The sequence below is a fragment of the Dioscorea cayenensis genome, chromosome 21 (assembly GCF_009730915.1).
Source record: "Dioscorea cayenensis subsp. rotundata cultivar TDr96_F1 chromosome 21, TDr96_F1_v2_PseudoChromosome.rev07_lg8_w22 25.fasta, whole genome shotgun sequence".
NCBI classification, from domain to species: domain Eukaryota; kingdom Viridiplantae; phylum Streptophyta; class Magnoliopsida; order Dioscoreales; family Dioscoreaceae; genus Dioscorea; species Dioscorea cayenensis.
In genome coordinates this window covers 520,992-540,996 of record NC_052491.1, presented here as the reverse complement: position 1 = coordinate 540,996, position 20,005 = coordinate 520,992, and the positions used below count along the sequence as shown (strand labels likewise).

The 20,005-nt window shown below is 43.1% G+C and overlaps 3 non-coding genes across 3 annotated transcripts; 1 reads left to right on the top strand and 2 right to left on the bottom strand.

Annotated features, from left to right (window-relative positions):
• Positions 1 to 2,191: 2,191 nt before the first annotated feature.
• LOC120252658 lies at positions 2,192 to 2,298 on the bottom strand. Its single transcript, XR_005534115.1, has one exon. It is a non-coding gene; the product is annotated as a small nucleolar RNA R71 (small nucleolar RNA).
• Positions 2,299 to 6,282: 3,984 nt separating this feature from the next.
• LOC120252629 lies at positions 6,283 to 6,389 on the bottom strand. Its single transcript, XR_005534086.1, has one exon. It is a non-coding gene; the product is annotated as a small nucleolar RNA R71 (small nucleolar RNA).
• A 6,884-nt stretch (positions 6,390 to 13,273) lies between these two features.
• On the top strand, positions 13,274 to 13,381 carry LOC120252649. The gene has a single exon (XR_005534106.1). It is a non-coding gene; the product is annotated as a small nucleolar RNA R71 (small nucleolar RNA).
• Positions 13,382 to 20,005: the final 6,624 nt, after the last annotated feature.

The window sequence follows — 20,005 nt, the reverse complement described above, 5'->3', positions numbered from 1 at the left end:
GGACTGAAATCGGCCTTAAATAGGGCTTGAAATGGGCATCCACATGCCCCTGTGGATTCTCCACATGGGCCTGCTGAAATTCCACACGGGAGTGGATAATGTCCACATGCCCGTATGGATTCTTTGAACTTCATTTTTGTGGGCAGCTGTGAACAGAATCTGCTACAATAACAGCCCGAAACACTCCTGAATCTATGTTTTCATCGAGGTAATGTAAACGGTCACATGTTTACATTGTAGATCGCCTTGCTTCTTCAATATACGGCTTCATTGTTGAAGATTTTGCTATCAACGCATGAGCCAGGATACTCGAATGTAACTGCCTTTGTGCCCCTCCAAATCATTGTGCTAACTTGTATACAAGGAGGTTGGCACACATTCTTACATCTTTAACCCGACTTATGACTTCACCTTTGAACCTTCTCAAGATTTCTTCCAAATAATGCGTTCACAACCTACATTGACTTCTTTCTTTAACATTCGGCTTCACAACACTATATGCATGAAAGTAATATAAATGCACACATATTAGCGCTAAAACCTAATAAATATAATGCTCATTATAAGGAAAGAATATTTCATATTCTTATCAGATAAGCACTTATCAGGTACTTGGATTTTGTGAACCCCAGGATGTATTTATTTCATTAACCTTTTATTATGCTTACCTTAATTGATGTCTTTAATTGAGTTCCAATCTTGAATTCTTGTTAAATGATTTCTCCCTTAGAGTGACACTAGGGTTGAGAGTCCATATTGGTAATCCTTGTGATTGAGTGACACATAATAAGGGTTAGACAAAGCAAGATTGGAAAGGGTCAAGAGGGTGAGTAGAGAGGTAGGTGAGCATCCCCTTTATCCTCCAGTGTGATTTATCCTACCTCCACATTCCAAGAGTTCTTTGTGGTCACAATAGAGTGAAGGGTTAAGGGATGAACTTTACAGGGGCTTAGTTGTATGAGCAATAGAGTGAAGCATTGAAGTGAGTTTAACATCTTATGCTTAATTGTGACTAGGGGTCTTTTGCCTAGACCAAAGGGTCAGATCTACATATAAGAATTGGGTTTATCACATGGAATCCCTAGAGCTTCTTGCAACTTTACACCGTGTGAGGTGTTGAGACTGAGAGATTTCTCCGGCTGGACATAGTATAGAGTTAGTCACGGTGGACCTTAGGTTTGGGATCGTGTATTTAAGGATGTCCATGACTCATTAAACATCAGTCAAGAATCATAATAATTGGTTTTGTACTTGAAGAAATAATCCTAGGAGGAACAATATCTGAGTACTCCACTTTTATTGATTGCATTTCCTCTCATTTATTTGTTCCTCTCTTTCTTATTTTCTTTAGTTTGTTAGCATCGATCTTTATCCACACCATCAATGTTTTATTTCCACTAAGTTAAGTAGCAATTTTGTTGTTTCTATTCTTTATTCAATATGTATACGATACCCCACTCACCAGGGATTTATTACTTTAACAAACCTGTACACTTGCAGGTCACACGCAAGGGGCGTTGTCATGTTTTTAGCGCTGTTGCTAGGGAGTAGGCGTTTAGAGATACATTACACTTTGCTATTTTATCTATTCATCATTCATTCTATTTCACATTTTATTATTCTATCATCTTTCTTATTTTTCTTTTCTTTTTGGTTACAGCTCCAGGTTATAACCCGAGGGAACCCTTCATAAATTGTTTCAGAAGATCTTGAGCTTGAGCATACACTTATAAGAAGGGGAAAAGAACTTGTACAGGAACTTTCAATTCGAGGTGAAGTAGAAGGTCAAGGGTTGGATAATATGGCAGAATAGAATGAGCTATAAAGAACACTTTCAGACTATGCCAGACCTTCAGTTTTGGGCACACAATCGAGTATTGTGCGACCTCCAATCATAGCTCTGAACTTTGAGCTGAAACCAGCATTTATCCAAATGTCTCAACAGTCAGCGCAGTTCAATGGTTTGGCCGATGCGGATCCGAACAATCAGATTTAGAACTTCTTAGAAGTTTGTGATATGTTAAAGATTAATGGAGTGTCAGATGATGCTACTAGATTGAGGGCTTTCCCATTCTCTCTCAAAGGAAAAGCTAAGCAATGGCTTCATTTATTGCAAAAGTCTTCCATCACGATTTGGAATGAAATGGCCAAAGCCTTTCTTGCGAGATACTTTCCCCCGGGAAAGTCAGCAAGGCTTTGTAATGAGATATCCTCATTCATACAGATGGAGCTCAAATCATTATTTGAGACATGGGAGTGAATCAATGACCTCTTGCGGAAGTGTCCACAACACAGTTTTCCCAATTGGATGATCAGTCAAACCTTTTACAACGGGTTGAATCCAAGTACAAGATAGCTTATAGATATTGCTGTAGGAGGTACAATGGGGAACAAGACCCCTGATGAAGCCCTGCAATTGGTAGAGGAAATGGCCATGAACAGCTACCAGTAGAACGCATGGGAAATGAAGAAAGTAGCCTGGCTCCACGAAATTGATGCAGTCACTTCCTTCGCGGCCCAAGTGGTATCATTGAGCAAGAAATAAGACCTTCTAACTTCTAACAGATTGGCGGCCATCACTACTTACATAGGTTGTGGGGGAGGACATGCTCTAACCGATTACCCTATTTCTATTGGTGATGCATCTTCAGTTGAGCAAGTCAATTTTGTGGGTTATTGACATGTCCGAATATGCGTGTAAACCACAAGTGCACGGGTGTCGAAGTAATAATTACCCTGGTGAGTGGGTAGTCAAATCCACAGGGAACGGAAGTATTAGTATTGACCACTTCTTAGTTATCTAGTTGAAATCAATGGATGTGATGAAAGGAACTAATTGAAGAGAATTATTAAGCAAGCAAACGAGCAAGAAAACATGTAAAGGAGATCTCAATCAATAAAGATGAGGTACTCAGACAATGCTCTCCCTAGGATCTAACATGAAGCTCATGATTCACTAAATGCTTCTAAACAGAGTCTAATGAGTCAAGGTAATCCAAGAACAACCGGCCCTTGCCTCCAAGCCACCGGTACTAGTCCCCTACAAGGTCCCGGAGGAGAAATCGCTCAATCTCAACACCTCACACCCCATATGACCGCAATACGCTCTAGGGACACCTAAGAGTGAAACCGATTCCTACAGATATATCCAACCCTAATTCCCGACGAAGGATCTCTAACCGATCCCTTGAAGTTCTAACTATAATGGAGACCTCTCTCACATCAAAGTAACAAATCATGTGAATCCAATCAACCACAAGGATTAATTAAACAAGCAAGCAATGGGAATACAAGATTAAAACTCAAATCAACTCGGATTTAATAGAAACATAAGGCAAATCATTACAAAAACATAGATCCTAGGGTTCACATACCCAAATACCTACTAAGGTTTAGCCCTCCATGCAGCAAGTTACAAAACAATGATTATTACAATGAAAAGCAATGAAAACCATGAAGTAAAACCCCCTTAAATTCGTGATGATGGCCTTGATTGGTCGCCCAACGTCTTGAAGAATCCTTCTCCGAAGCTTGGTCGCCGAAGACTCCCTCTATGCTATGACGGAGAGACGATCAATAAAAGTTGGTGATGGACGCCACCCAATATCGCCAAAGACCTCCTCCAAAACCCTAGCCGCCTTGCCATCATAATGCTCGCAAAAACCCTTGCCAAAAGTCTTTAAAAAATAAGGCAAGCGGCCTATTTAAAGCCCAAAACCGCGTTTGTCACGTGTCCTCATGCGCCCGTGTGGATTTTCCACGCGGCCGCGTGGGATGAAGGAATTTCCACGAGGGCGCGTGAACAGTTGATAAGTGCTTGTGTGATATGAATGCAAAGCATTCTTTCCTTATGTTGAGCATTACTTTTCTTGAGTTTTTACACTAACATGTGTGTTTTCATGTTACTTTCATGCAGGTAGGGTTGTGAGGCTGATTATGAAGGAAAGAAGCCAATATGGATCATAAGGCACCGATTTTGGGGGAAATCTTGCTAAAGTTCAAACGTGAAGACATAGGTCGGGTGTGAGATGCTAGAGTGTGTGCCAACCTCCTCGTACTCGATTTGGCACATCCATTTGGAGGGGCACAAGGACAGTCACACTCGAGCATTCTGACTTATGCACATAGAAGAAGAGCTCCACCAACTTGTTTATCATTGAAGAAGCAAGTGATCCACGACTTGAACGTGTGCCCGTTTGCGTCACCTCGATGAAAGTATGGACTCGGGAAGTATTTTAGGCCAGGTACTTTAGTGGAACACTATAGCAAAAGTACTGTGGAAATTATACAGGGCCGTGTGGAAATTCCACATGGGCGTGTGAAAAATCAACAGGCCCGTGTGGTCGCCGGGTTCCAGCCCTATTTAAAGCCGATTCAGCCTTGATTTCAGCATTTTTTTCTCCATCTTTTCCCAAACTTGAGAGAGGGTTTCGGCTAGGGTTTTGAGAGGTATTGGCGAAGGTTTTGGAGAGGTTCTACGGCTCTGACCTCGTCATTCCTTAGGAAGAAGGTTGGTAGGGGAGCTTCCATCGAGGCGTATCCTATGCAGGACGAGGGAATCCTTGGACGACGAGTAGAGGACTTTCCACAAGACCATTGACACGACTATTAAGGGGTTTCTCTATGGATTCATTGCTTTTACATTCTATTTCTTTGATTGTACTTAGCTCCATGGAGAGCTAAACCCCTAGTGGGTACTTGGGTATTTGTGAACCCTAGGATGTATTTGTTTCATTGAATCTCTTTATTATGCTTTCAATAAATTGATGTTAGTTGTGAGTTCCAACCTTGAATGCTTGATTGTATGAACATTTCCCCTAGAGTGACACTAGGGTTGTGAGTTCTTGTTGGTAACCTTGTGAGTGAGTGACACACCACGAGCGTTTTACAAAGCTAGGTTGGAGAGGGTTGAGAGGGTGAGTCGAGAGGTACAGGAGCGTCCCCTTTCTCCTTCGACGTGATAGATTCTATCTCCATTCCTCAAGTTCTTTGTGGCCATAATAGAGTGAATGGTCTAAAGGATGACCCTCTCTGGGGCTTAGTTGTGCGTGCAACGGAGTGAAGCTTTCAGGTGATCTTAGTATCTAGGGCTTAATGTGGTTAGGAACCTTCCACCTGGACCAAAGGGTTAGGTCTACAATTAGGAAGAGATTTATCACTTGGAATCCCTAGAGCTCACTGCAACTCTATTCGAGTGTGAGGTTGAGAGGTTATCTATTCTCTCCTCCGGGACATGTACAGAGTTAGGCGTAGTTGACCTTAGATTTGGGATTATGTATTTAAGGATTTCCACGACTCACCATTGCATTGATTAGGAAGCATAATAGAGGGTTCTTGCACTTAAAACAATTGTCCTAAGTGCAGCATTATCCAAGTACCCCATCTTTATCGATTGCCTTACCTCCTTCTTTACGTGTGGTCTCTTACTTGTTGTTTTTACTTTTGAGAATTGAATCATTGTCACACTTATCACTATCGATCTTTCACATAGCTAAGAAGTGGATTAAGTGTTTTTATTCCCTACTCCCTGTGGATTCGATACCCACTCATCCGGGATGATTACTTTCACAAAACTGTGCACTTGCGGGATATACGCAAGGGGACCTTGTCAAGTTTTTGGCGCCGTTGCCGGGGAGTAGGCGTTTAGAGATACTTTGCACTTTGTTTTCTTAGCTATTTCGCCATACATTCTATTTCATATCTTCTTATTCTATCATCGTTATGATTTCTTTTTCTTTCTTTTTGGGTGGAGCTCCAGGTTATGACCCGAGGGAATCCCTCAATATTGATTGAAAGAGATCCCGAGCTTGAACGTACACTTAGAAGAAAAAGGAAATAGCCTGTGCAAGAACAGTCAAATTTAGCTGATTTGGAAGTTGAAGAATCTGAAAACATGGCAGAACAGAATGAGCAACAATGGACATTATCTGATTATGCCAGACCTTCAGTGTTAGGGACACAATCGAGTATTGTGCGTCCCCCGATTACAGCTCAGAACTTTGAGTTGAAGCCGGCATTCATCCACATGTTGCAGCAATCCGTACAGTTCAACTGTTTGGCCGATGAGGATCCAAACAGTCATATTGAGAGTTTTCTCGAGGTGTGTGATATGCAGAAGATAACAGAGTGACGGATAATGCCATCAAGTTGAGAGTTTTCCCATTTTCCCTAAAGGAGAGAGCGAAGCATTGGCTACACTCATTACCTAGAGCATCGATTACCACATGGGAGGAGATGGTAGAAGCTTTTCTTGCCCGTTATTTCCCTCCCGGAAAATTAGCAAAGCTTAGGAATGAGATCTCATCCTTTGTTCAGTTGGAATTGGAGTCTCTATTCGAGACATGGGAAAGGTTCAAGGAACTCTTGAGAAAGTGCCCGCAACACGGATTTCTGAAGTGGATGATTGTTCAGACCTTTTACAACGGTTTGAATCCAAGTATAAGGCAACTCTTGGATGCGGCAGCAGGAAGTACCTTAGGTAGCAAGACCCCATATGAGGTCCGTAAGTTAATTGAAGAAATGGGGCTAAACAGCTACCAATAGAATGCTAGGGAGAAGAAAAAGATGGCCGGTCTCCATGAAATAAATGCGGTAACTTCATTGGTGGCTCAAGTGGAAAATTTGAGTAAGAAGTTTAGATCTTCTAATTTCAAAATAGAGTGGCGGTCGTGACTAATTGCACAGGATGTGGTGGAGGACATGCTCCCTCCGATTGCCCCGATCTCTATCGGTGATGTTTCTTCGGTGGAGAATGTTGATTTTGTAGGTAATGGCATAAGACCTCAAGGAAACCCATATAGCAATACCTACAATTTGGGTTGGAAGAATCATCCCAATTTCTCATGGAGTAATCGGGGGTCCACAAAAGGCCATGGGGCCACCGGGTTTCCAACAGCAGCAACAACACCTCAAGTGGAAAACAGAGTCTAAGGTTTGGAAACCCGAATGAATGACTTAGAGAAGCACTTGACTAGATTTGTGCAATCTACAAATACAAAATTTCAATCAGTCGAGGCTACACTTCGCAACCACATAGCCTCTTTACATAACCTTGAAAATCAGGTGGGGTAAATTGCGAAGTCTCTTTCTGAAAGGTCACATGGAAGCTTGCCGAGCAATACAGAAACCAACCCTAGAGAGAATGTGAAGGGGATCACTTTGAGAAGTGGTCGTGAGGTTGAAGGTAGGCTTCCGAGTGAGAAGCCAAAAGTACAAGCACCCGAGGTTATAGAGGTAGAAGACGGAACAAGCAAAGAGAAAGAGGTGGCACCCTCACCTTTCAAGTTAAGAATCCCTTATCCCTCTAGATTGAAAAATGACCAAGGGGATGAACAATACAAGAAGTTCCTGATTATGTTCAAAAAACTCCACATCAATATTCCTTTTGTTGAGGCGTTGGCCCAAATGCCTAAGTATGCGAAGTTCTTGAAAGACTTGTTGACTAACAAGAGGAAGTTGAAGGAAAGTACTTCAGTGATTTTGGATGCTTTATACTCGGCAGTATTACAAAAGAATATGCCGAACAAGAAGAAAGACCCGGGAAGCTTCATCATTCCGTGGAATATTGGCAATCTAGGTAAGGAAATGGAATTGGCGGACTCAGGGGCTAGTATCAACATCATGCCATACACTTTCTTTCAAAAGCTAGGCTTGGGTGAGCCTAGGCCTACTCGGATGAGTTTACAACTAGCGGACCGAACAGTACGACATCAGAGAGGCATCATTGAAGATGTGCTTGTTAAGGTGGACAAGTACATTTTTCCGGTTGACTTTGTAGTGCTAGACGTCGATGAGGATGCGGATGTAGCTTTGATACTTGGGTGACCGCTCTTGTAGACTTCCAAAGCATTGATTGATATGGACGGCAGAGAGCTCACATTGAGAGTTGGAGATGGCAAGCTCACATACCGCCTTGCTGAAGCCATGCGGCATTCTCTTAATTTCGATGATACTTTTTACTTTCTAGACACTACTGATGAGATTGTTGATAAATACATGCAGGAAATGTTCAATCCGGATCCGTATGAATGTTTGTTCGACCAAGAGGAGGGACATGAAGATGTAATGATGCTTAGATCGACGGAAGAAGTACCATCTACCCCGGCGATCCTGAAGAAGGTGCTCAGAAAATGAAGAGGGCTAGGAGACACCACCGAAAACACTCCAAGGCTGTTGGAGACGTCCGTGAACGGAAGGAGTTGGATGAATCATTGCTAGGTGGTCCCAAGCCTGATAATACATCCTCTACTTTCAATAGATTGATGCTTTCAAGTCATGGGTAAGCGGGCAACTGACACGGGTCCGAATATGCGTGTAAACCGCAAGTGCACGGGTGTCGAAGTAATAATTACCCCGGTGAGTGGGTAGTCGAATCCACAGGGAACAGGGCTACTAGTACTAACTTCTTCTCTGCTTTCTAACCTAATGATGAATGGAAAGGTGTGGTGATCTAATGTGCGAAGAAATGAATACCGGAGATGAATATGCAAGGGTTAAATGGATGGAGATCTCAATCAGTAAAATTCTACAGTCATGGAGAGAATCAAACACTAGACAAAACAATTAATGCTCTAGCAAGTTCTTATTAACATGGGACTTATTTATAAACAGAAAGAATAGGTAGTAGCTTCACACAACCTCTAAGGTAGCCCTTTCCCAAGATGCCTCCCGAGTGGCTTTCACACTTTCGAGGTGGTAGCTTTCACACATCCCATGAGATAGCTCTTTCTCTCATTAAGGCATAACAAGTATCCGACTTATGAGAGTAGCTACATACATCATGGGTGGTAGTTCTTTCCATACCCTATGTACAAACTACAAACAATTTCCATTTCTCTTTTTTTTTCTTTTTCTTTTTTTTTAATAGAAACTAGCACACTAAAGTCATAAACATAATGAACTAGAGTCTTCATAGGTCTAATGAGCGAGAAATGTGCAGAAAGAGCAATCGGACAAAAATATTCAATAAAATTTGATGAAAACTAGAGCATGATAAAATCCATGTTTATAACCTCCAAAAACTAAGAATTAAACTCTTAACCCTAAGGTGAACCTTCCTTTGCAACAAGAGCATGCTCATGAAAACACAAGTAAAAGTCATGTATAAGGTGAACCCTCCCCCACACTTAAGATGTACATTGTCCTCAATGTACGCATGCAAGCACAATAAAAATAATAACAATGGAAGCATAATGTGTGTGGGAATGCAATTAAAACAATACGACCATGTGACAACATCACATGATCATGTCTATGACTAAAACACCATCCACCTCACTCTCAAGGCCATCTGCACAGAATATAAGGGGTGCAGGTGGTGCCTCTGTAGCCTCAGCAGGCTCCTCATCGTCCCCAGATGACGACTCTACTAGTGCATATTCGCCCGAGCATGTACGTCGCACAATGTCCATCAAACAGAGAGTGGCCAAACCCAATGGTGCCGGAGTACTGAATCTCTCCTCGCCTCTGACCGAACGGATAAGACCCATCTTGAACATAAGACGAGTGATGTAGGGTCCTGCAAACAATGCTCCCAATCGCAAGTACTCACTCTGATGATGAAAGTAGTCGGCAACCACATATCCTAACTGGAGAGGGGCTCCATGGATCACGGAGTAGAGGTACAACAGATCTGTCCTGTGAAGTGAACCAGTACTATCCCCCCGACCTGTCACGAACCTGCTAAGAACAGCATGGATGTACTTGTGCACCGGTCGAGTAAGCAATGAAGCCTTAGACTGACCTGCGGAACACTGTCGACCACCACATAGATCATGGAAGACCTGGCCCGGAGTGAGATTAGAAGGATAATAGGTGAGGAGCTCAGTGTACTCGATAGTATCAGCGTAGGTCTGATCGTATAAACCGAGATATATCGAGAACTGGGTCAAAGACATCCTATGCGGCTGACTGAAAGCGCGGAAATGAATGTCATTGGAAACATCAAAACTGATATCAACTATCTCACGATCAAAAGAAAATGAGGCAAGAACTTCCAAGGTGATATCTCGCCTGACGAGCTTCTGAATGGATAATAATCATTCGCAACCCCCCACACTAACAAGTGCTCTGACCTCCTCAGCAAGACAAATGTCCTCTAGTGCATCCCAGTCGATAAAACGCGATTGTCCAATCTTCAGTTGCTGGAGATGCTCAAACCGCTACTGATGAACGGGGTCAAGAAATTCGATTATCGGTGGTGGGGTCGGCTCCCTATCATGGCGAGAACGTTTCTGGCCTAACCTCTTGGTCCGTGGTGCCATAATCTGCGAAGAAAGCACTTAAAAACATCAGTTCGGCATGAATACTGATAAAAGCGGGCAGCATGCGCAAGAACAGCTGAGCCGGGGAAAAAAACAAGGCCAGCGGTTTTTCCAGCCCCAGCGGTGTGTGGGAAAGCCACGCGCCCGCGTGTGCGCGTGCTTGGCTCGGCCGAGCAGCTGCGCGCCCAGCGGCCCGGCCCACGCGGTCGGCGTGGGCTGGGTCTGCTGCCTCGACCGCGGGCTCACGCGCCCGAGTGGCCCATCCACGCAGCCGCATGGCGTTGCGGACAATGTGCGTTCAGCCCACACGGTCGCGTTGGCAAGCCGCGCGACCGCATGGGCGCCGGACTCCCGAGTTTTCACCGGAGTTGGGCTCCTATGCTTCACAAAAATCATTCTCATACATTAAACAAGTGTCTAGCATGATTCCCTATGAGAACTATCATCAAAATACGAAGAAAACTCCATGAAAATGACCTTGAAAAACATGGAAAAGGGGAAAAGAGAGTGAAGGCTTATCGGAGCTAATCGGAGAAGAAAACTTGGTGTAAACTCCGGCAAATTACCTCTAATCCTCCAAAGACTTGAAAATAATTGGTTTTAGAGATTAAAAATTGAGTTTTCTAGGAGTGGAAGGTGGCAGATGAAAGTGTTCTTTGAAAATAGAAGATGATGAATAGTGCCCCTTCATATTTTTATAGGCACAAGGGGGTGTGGATTTTCCACACCCCCGCGTGGGTACTTTACACGACCGCATGAAAATTACATGCGGCCATGTGGACTGCAAAATTTCTGCAGACAGTCCATAGAGTGCCCGAAACTCCAAATTAATACCAATTTTTCAAGATTAAACATTAAATTCACCCTAAACCATGTTATTCACATAAACAACAATTCAAATCACCGAAAAAAATCCACGAAAACACCAGCGGTCAACAAAATTAATCAAGATACACACTCATGAATTTATTTCTGCAGAATTTAAATTTTGAGTTTAAAAACTAATTAAAAGCTTTGGTTGCTTCCCAAGAAGCGCTTGTTTAACATCATTTAGCTTGACGTACCTGTTTTTACCTCATGGTGGCTCATAAAGATGAAAAACCTCTTTCCTAGCAACCTCCACACATGATGGACAAAAATTCTTCATACTCAAGGAGAAGTTTTTTACTATGTTACCGAATGAGGGAGTGTCGCGCTCTTCCTTTGTGTGCTTGTCCTCAAGTGTGGTGGAATACTTTCGGTAGCGACGTCTCGACCTCTTGACTTGGTGAAAAATCTGTTTCAAAAATCCTCCTTGAGGTTGTTCATTAAGGACTTGTTTTGCACAATTGGTTGTGTCCTCCTCATCAATGTCCGGCCACACCTCATATGGATCTGGATTGAGAAATTCCTGCAGGTACTTATCAGAAATCTCATCATTGACATCAAAAAAATAACAAGTATCATCAAAGTCAAGAGAGTGCTTCATTGCTTTGGCGAGACGGTATGTGATCATTTCTTCTCTAATGCATAATGTCATCTCGCCTCCATCCATGTCAATGAGAGCTTTGGAGGTTCTCAAAAAGGGTCTTCCTAGAATTAATGGAACCTCCGCATCTTCATCGACATCTAAAACAACAAAATCTGGAGGAAAAATATACTTGTCAACCTTTACCAAAACATCTTCAATTATACCTCGAGGATGACGAACGGAGCGATCGGCCAGCTGTAAAGTCATGTGGGTTGGCCGTGGCTCTCCTAACCCCAATTTCTGAAACAAAGTGTATGGCATGACATTAATACTAGCTCCCGAATCGGCTAAAGCTTTTTCTTCCCCCAAACCTCCGATTGCACAAGGTATGATAAAGCATCCCGGATCTTTCATTTTGTTTGGCAGATTTTTCTGAAGCATTGCCGAACAATTCCCTTCTAACACCATAGCCACACTTTCCTCCATCTTCCTCTTGTTGGTCAAGAGGCCCTTCAAGAACTTTGCATAACGAGGCATTTGAGATAACGCCTCTACAAAGGGAATGTTAATGTGTAACTGTTTGAATAGATGCAGAAATTTCCTGTTTTGCGCATCAGCTTGGTCTTTCTTCAAACGTGCCGGATAAGGGATCCTTGGAGTATATGAAGGGAGTGACGCAGCTGGTCGCTTCTCATTATCTTGCACCTTATCATTTGGCAGTTTCTGAGGAAATTCACCAATCTTCCCAGTGGGGGTTTTAGCTTGAAGAATTTTAGAATTTTTCTCAGCAGTGAGCTCTTCTTGGAGTTCTCGACCACTTCTCAAAGTGATCGCCTTCACTTGCTCCCTTGGGTTAGTCTCTGTGTTACTTGGTAGGCTCCCTAAAGGTCTCTTCTCCAATGACTTTGCTATTTGTCCAACTTGATTCTCCAAATTATGTAAAGAAGCGGTATGATTGCGGAGTGTTGCTTCTATGTTTTGGAACCTTATGTCGGTTGATTGAATAAACTTTGATAAAACTCTTTCTAATTCTGAAACTCTCTCTGGAATCGAAGGTGTTTGCTGAAATCCGAGTGGGGCAGTGGTCTTTTGCTGTCCTTGATTGCCCCACGAGAGATTTGAGTGGTTTCTCCACCCTTGGTTGTAAGTGCTGCTATACGGATTACCTTGTCCTCTTACCGAATTGCCCACAAAATCTAGTTGTTCACTTGGGGCTGAAGTTGTAATCGAGATAGGGCAATCCGACGGCATATGTAAGCCCCCACAACCATCACAACTTGTGATTACGGCTAACCTTGATGAAGTCAAAGTGTCCAATTTCTTGGTCAGTGCTTCTACTTGGGATGCCAAGGATGTAACCGCGTCGATCTCATGGAGTCCGACCACTTTCTTCTTGTCTCTTACATTCCATTGGTAGCTATTCAAGCCCATTTCTTCAATTAACTGTCGGGCTTCTTCGGGAGTCTTGTTTCCCAATGTTCCTCTTGCGGCGGCATCAAGAAGTTGTTTGCTACTTGAGTTCAACCCATTGTAAAATGATTGAATAACCATCCACTCGGGGAACCCATGTTGTGGACACTTCCGCAAGAGGTCCTTGAATCATTCCCAAGTCTCAAATAAAGATTCAAGCTCTATTTGAAAAAAATGATGATATCTCATTGCGAAGTTTTGCCGATTTCCGCGGAGGAAAATACCTTGCAAGGAAAGCCTCGGCCATTTCGTTCCATGTTGTAATCAAGGCCATGTGCCTTTCCTGACCTGCATATAGATATTTACATGCCATCATGAGTAGGTCAGTGAATGGCCATGGTGATAGCACTGGTGTTCTTAGCCGACAGGAACTTCTGTACTTGTACTCGATGGTACAACGCGTACCGATTCACTTAGGACACATCATGGCAGAGTACATCATACATCAGGGGCATTATGCTAGACTGGGAACGATCTTTTCGGGCCCTTACATCACGAGATTAGTATTGGGCATGGGTCTCTTGGACGCGATTCGTGGGGCCGAGAAGATGAGTATACCTGCTCCCCTGAGCCTAGAGACGATGAGGTTGATGGGCATGGTGCGCAGGGTTCGGACAGGGGTTTTTGCTTTAGTGCTACCAACTCCAGAGATAGTCGAGGATGAGGGTGATGAAACCGGGGTACCTCAGCCCGCTCTTAAGCCTCAGCCAGCACCGATGGAGACCGAGGCACCTCCAGTGGCAGAGGAAGCACCCCCCCCATGCATATGTTTTCACCATCTCGAGCTCGTGATCGCTTTGAGAGGCTAGAGAGCACTTTGGGGGTGATACGGATAGAGGTCGTTTAGCTACGAGCAGAGATTTCAAAGATCAGGGCAGCACAGGCTGTTTAGTACACATAGTTCATGGCACGTTTTGACGTATTATAGCAGATCTTAGAGCGAGATGTCGCCTCCTCATTTGTCTTGCGACCAAGGACTTCTCAGCCCCCCTCGGCATCTCCTACACGTCCATCGCCTACCCCGGCACCGGTGGACCCACCATGTGCGTCTTCACTAGCAGCAGCACGGGAGCCCAAGGGTGACACCGAAATTTGAATTTACTTTATTTTACCTTTATGCACTTTATTTTTAGACTTGTTCACTCAGAAAGGATTCTCCTTCTGAGTTTATTTGTATTTTGCATCTCGAGTTGTATTCATTGCTTTATCTTTTATATACTCGAGTTATTTTTGTTTTATTGAGCTTCACTGAACCCCCTCGTGTATGTGTGCAGATGGTCTTGTCATCTTGGGAATTGAGACTTTGTCATGGGCACGACCAAAGTGCTTTGGCACTTGGCTATGTGAGCTTCACAACCCGTCGGAATATTACTCCCAAGGACTTAGATCCATCAAACGCGACACTAGGAGTCAGGGGAGTATTGTTTTGATTGCTTCTCCCACATATATTCTTCATTAATATATATTTTTGAGTGAGCTTTAAATATGTACATTGAGGACAATGTACAACTTAAGTGGGGGAGTTTCATAGTGCAAACATCCTTTTTATTGTTCTTGATTGATATACATGCTCACATAGCCAATGGCGGTTCACTTTAGTTACAATGATTGTATTATTGAGTTTAGGAGAAATTTTAACATTGAATGTTTTCATGCTCTAGTTCTTGCTTGAATTTCTAGGAATTTTTACCCGATTTACACTCAGTGCACTACTCACTCTTTAAACTCTATTGGAAACTCATGTTCGATGTTAAAAGGACTAGTTATAGTTGTTTCTTGTGTTAAATTCTGAAAAAAATACAAAATAAACAAAATAGTTTTATTGTTTATTTGTGCTTGTTAGGTAGAAAGAGCTACCACCTATGAAGTATGAAGCTACTCTCATAAGTCGGATACTAGCTATGTCCTAATGAGAGAAAGAGCTATCTCATAGGATGAGTGAAAGCTACTACGCCGGTAGAAAGAGCTACCACCTCAAAAGTGTGAAAGCCACCTTAGCGGCCGCTTTGGAAAGGGCTACCTTAGAGGATGTGTGAAGCTACTACCATCTTTGAAATTGTTGTCACTTTTGTAGATAAATAAGTCCCTTGTACTTAGAACTTTGAGGAGTATACCTTGGGTTGTTTTGAGTGAGTTCACACACATACACGATTTCGGGTTTGTTGTCCTTTTTGATTCAAGTTTTTAGCTAGAGCTTTGATTTTTTGAATTTAATGTTGAAATTTCCCTTACTTGTAGAATGCTCTCTCTGTACACTTTGGTGAACCTAAGGCCAAGCACTTTCCAATATTTTCCTTCATCTATGCACAGAATGTTTAATTTTTGGCTTAAGGACAAGCAAAAAGCTTAAGTGTGGGGGAGTTTGATAAGTGCTTAGTGTGATATGAATGCGAGCATTCTTTCCTTATGTTGAGCATTAATTTTCTCGGGTTTTTTTACACTAACATCTGTGTTTTTATGTTACTTTTTATGCGGTAGGGGTTGTGAGGCCCATTATGAAGGAAAAGAAGCCAATGTGGATCATAATGCACCGATTTTTTGGGGAAATCTTGCTAAAGTTCAAACGCGAAGACATAGGTCGGGTGTGAGATGCTAGAGTGTGTGCCAACCTCCTCGTATTCGAGTTGAGCACATCCATTTTGGAGGGCACAAGGGCAGTCACACTTGAGCATTCCAACTTATGCACATAGAACAAGAGCTCCACCAACTTGTCTATCATTGAAGAAGCAAGTGATCCACGATGTGAACGTGTGCCCGTTTGCGTCACCTCGATGAAAGTATGGACTCGGGAAGTATTTTAGGCCAGGTACTGTAGCGGAACAATGTAGTGAAAATACTGTAGCAGCACTATTCATAGTTGGCCGAGAAAACAAGAATTCAGAGAATCCACATGGGCGTGTGAAAAATCCACAGGCCCATGTGGTCGCCCGATTCAAGCACTATTTAAAGCTGATTCAGTCCCTATTTCAGCATTCTTTTCTCCATCTTTTCCCCAACATGAGAGAGGGTTTCTGATAAGTGTCTAAATGTAGGTGTTTTCATATATGTATCGTATGCACTTTGCATGTATTTTGTGAGGTTTGATGCCCGTTTCGCGCTTAATCGTCTATTATTTGCTTTGTAGGGCATATGGAAGCCATGGAGAACAAGAAGATATCATTTTGGCAATAAGAAGAAAAGCAGAATTTCATACTACCCCCATACTACCCGAGTATGGGGGCCGTATCTAGTATGTAGCGGATTGAGTTGGTGTTACGTCCAGATTTCCATACTACCCGAGTATCACGGGGCCGTATGGAGGCCGTATGCACCCGTCTGGAGCGAATCTAGGGTTTTACGTGTGCTATCGACCCCCCATCGACCCCTATCTGTCCCGTATGCCTCGGGGGTATATATACTCACTTTTAGGGCTGATTAAAGAACTTTTTTTGTTGGCCGACTTTTTGGGAGATCATTTGGGAGATTTTTGGGCGACCTTGGGGAGGAGAAGAAGGGCAAGAAAGCTAGAAGATCATTCAAGCCCAAGGTCCAAGGCTCTCAAGGCAAGAAGGCAACATCATTCAAAGGGAGATCGATCACGACTTGAAGGAAGGAGAACCCGCGGCTAGAGGAAGCGTCATTCGGCATTCCTTTGGCGGGGAAGCGTCATTCGGCATATTCTCGCCTCATCCTTCACCATTTCATCTAGGGAGTGTCATACTATGTCTTTGTTTCATGTTTTTGCTTGATTGTATGCTTTGTTATGAGATGATGACACACTAGACCCCCAAGGCCACGGGTGTTGGTGAACCTTGGGGGGGTTTTATCATGTATTTTGGATGATTACTTGTTAATTCTATGCTTGGGTATGTTTTGAGATCTAATCCATTGTTTTTCATGCTAAGTGTTACACCAAGGAGAAATCCGTAGCTCTTTTTATGAATGATGCATGTAGATGTGACTTGCTCGCATGTATTAGGTCATGAATGGATTAGAAGGGGATACTTGTATCATCACGGCGAGAAATCGGGTGTTTGGTAGCCCTCCATGTAGGTTTAATCCGAAGAAGAGTAGGTTTATTCCTAAGCGAGATTTCCTTGTACTTAATGCAATCGTAGGAATGTAGATTTGGAAGAAATTCCTATCTATGTTCAGTATGGGATTAGGGTTCAATCGCCCGAGAAATTGGGGTTGTTCTAATCTTGGAATCTCATGGTCCAATTTACCCTTGCATCTTTAAATCATCATCCATGTTGCATGATAACCCCTCAAGGGGATCCACATCCATAGGCCTTTGCACTTCATTGATTCTCTTGCTTGCTTATTGCTTGTTCTCTCTAATTTGCTAGCAAATCTTGTGTTTAGTTTTATTTGTATTTAGTAGAGTAAATCCATCACTTAAGATCTTAGGCTAGATAATAGCTCGAGAAGGAGTAATAGGAGATCCTTAGCCCCGTGGAATACGATCCTCGTGTCTTTGCACGAGGTATTACTTGGCGATCCCGTACACTTACGGGGAAGCGATCCGTTTCGGCTAGGGTTTTGAGAGATATTGGCTAAGGTTTTGGAGAGGTTCTACGGTGATAAGGCCCCTTGCGTATATCCCACAAGTGCATAGGTTTGCCGAAGTAATAATCCCGAGTGAGCGGGTATCGAATCAACAGGGAGTAGGGAATAAAAACACTTAATTTGCTTCTTAGCTATGTGAAAGATCAGTAGTGATAATTGTGACAATAATTCAATTCTCAAAAGTAAAAGCAACAAGTAAGAGTGTACGGGTAAAGGAGGAAATAAGGCAATCGATAGAGATGGGGTACTCAGACAATGCTCCACCTACGATAATTGTTTCAAGTGCAAGAACCCTCTATTATGCTTCCCAATTAATGCAATGGTGAGTCGTGGAAATGCTTAATTACATAGTGCTAAATCTAAGGTCAACTATGCCTAACTCTATACATATCCCGGAGGAGAGATTAGATAACCTCTCAATCTCGCACTCGCATAGACTTGCAATGAGCTCTAGCGATTCCAAGTGATAAATCTCTTCCTAATTATAGACCTAACCCTTTGGTCCAGGTAGAAGATCCCTAACCATAATCAAGCCCTAGATACTAAGATCACCTTAACGCTTTAGTCCATTGCACGTGCAACTAAGCCCCAGCGGAAGTTCATCCCTTAGACCATTCACTCTATTATGGCCACAAAGAACTCGAAGAACGGAGGTAGAATCTATCACATCGGAGGGGAAAGGGGACGCTCCTGTACCTCTTGACTCACCCTCTCAACCATCTCCAACCTAGCTTTGTCTAACGCTCGTGGTGTATCACTCACTCACAAGGTTACCAATGAGAACTCTCAACCGTAGTGTCACTCTAGGAGAAATGTTCATACAATCAAGCATTCAAGGTTGGAACTCACAATAAACATCAATTAATTGAAAGCATAATAAAGAGATTCAATGAAATAAATGCATACTAGGGTTAACAAATACCCAAGTACCCACTAGGGGTTTAGCTCTCCATGGAGCTAAGTACAATCAAAGAAATAGAATGTAAAGCAATGAATCCACAGAAAAACCCCCTCGATGGTCATGTCGATGGTCTTGTGGAGAGTCCTCTACTCGTCGTCCAAGGATTCCCTCGTCCGGTATAGGATACGCCTCGACGGAAGCTCCCCTACCAACCTTCTTCCTAAGGAATGACGATGTCGGAGTCATAGAACCTCTCCAAAATCCTAGCCAATACCCCTCAAAACCCTAGCCGAAGCCCTCTCTCAAGTTAGGGGGAAGATGGAGAAAAGAATACTGAAATCGGGGTTGAATCGGCTTTAAATAGGCATGTATAATTTCCACACGGGCATGTATAATTTCCACATGCTCGTGTGGATTCTCCGAATTCCTATTTTCTCGGCCAGGTGTGAACAGTGCTGCTACAGTATCGGCCTGAATAGCTTCCCGAATCCATACTTTCATCGGGGTAATGCAAACGGGCTCAAGTTCACGTCGTGGATCACTTGCTTCTTCAATGATAGACAAGTTGGTGGAGCTCTTGTTATATGTGCATACGTCGGAATGCTCGAGTGTGACTGCCCTTGTGCCCCTCCAAGTCGATGTGCAAATTAGAATATGAGGAGGTTGGTACACACTCTAGAATCTCACACCCGACCTATGTCTTCGCGTTTGAACCTTAGCAAGATTTCTCTAAAATCGGAGCATTGTGATCCATTGGCTTCGTTCCTTCATAATCGGCCTCACAACCCTACCTGTACGAAAGTAACATAAAAACACACATATTAGTGTAAAAACCCGAGAAAAGTAATGCTCAACATAAGGAATGAACGCTTCGCATTCATATCGACAAGCACTTATCATACGGCTCCGACATCGTCATTCCTTAGGAAGAAGGTTGGTAGGGGAGCTTCCATCGAGGCATATCCTATACCGAACGAGGGAATCCTTAGACGACGAGTAGAGGACTTTCCACAAGACCATCGACACGACTATCGAGGGGGTTTCTCTATGTATTCATTGCTTTTACATTCTATTTCTTTGATTGTACTTAGCTCCATGGAGAGCTAAACCCCTAGTGGGTACTTGGGTATTTGTGAATCCTGGGATGTATTTGTTTAATTGAATCTCTTTATTATGCTTTCAATAAATTGATGTTTGTTGTGAGTTCCAACCTTGAATGCTTGATTGTATGGACATTTCCCCTAGAGTGACACTAAGGTTGAGAGTTCTTGTTGGTAATCTTGTGAGTGAGTGACACACCACGAGCGTTAGACAAAGCTAGCTTGGAGAGGGTTGAGAGGGTGAGTCGAGAGGTACAGGAGTGTCTGCTTTCCC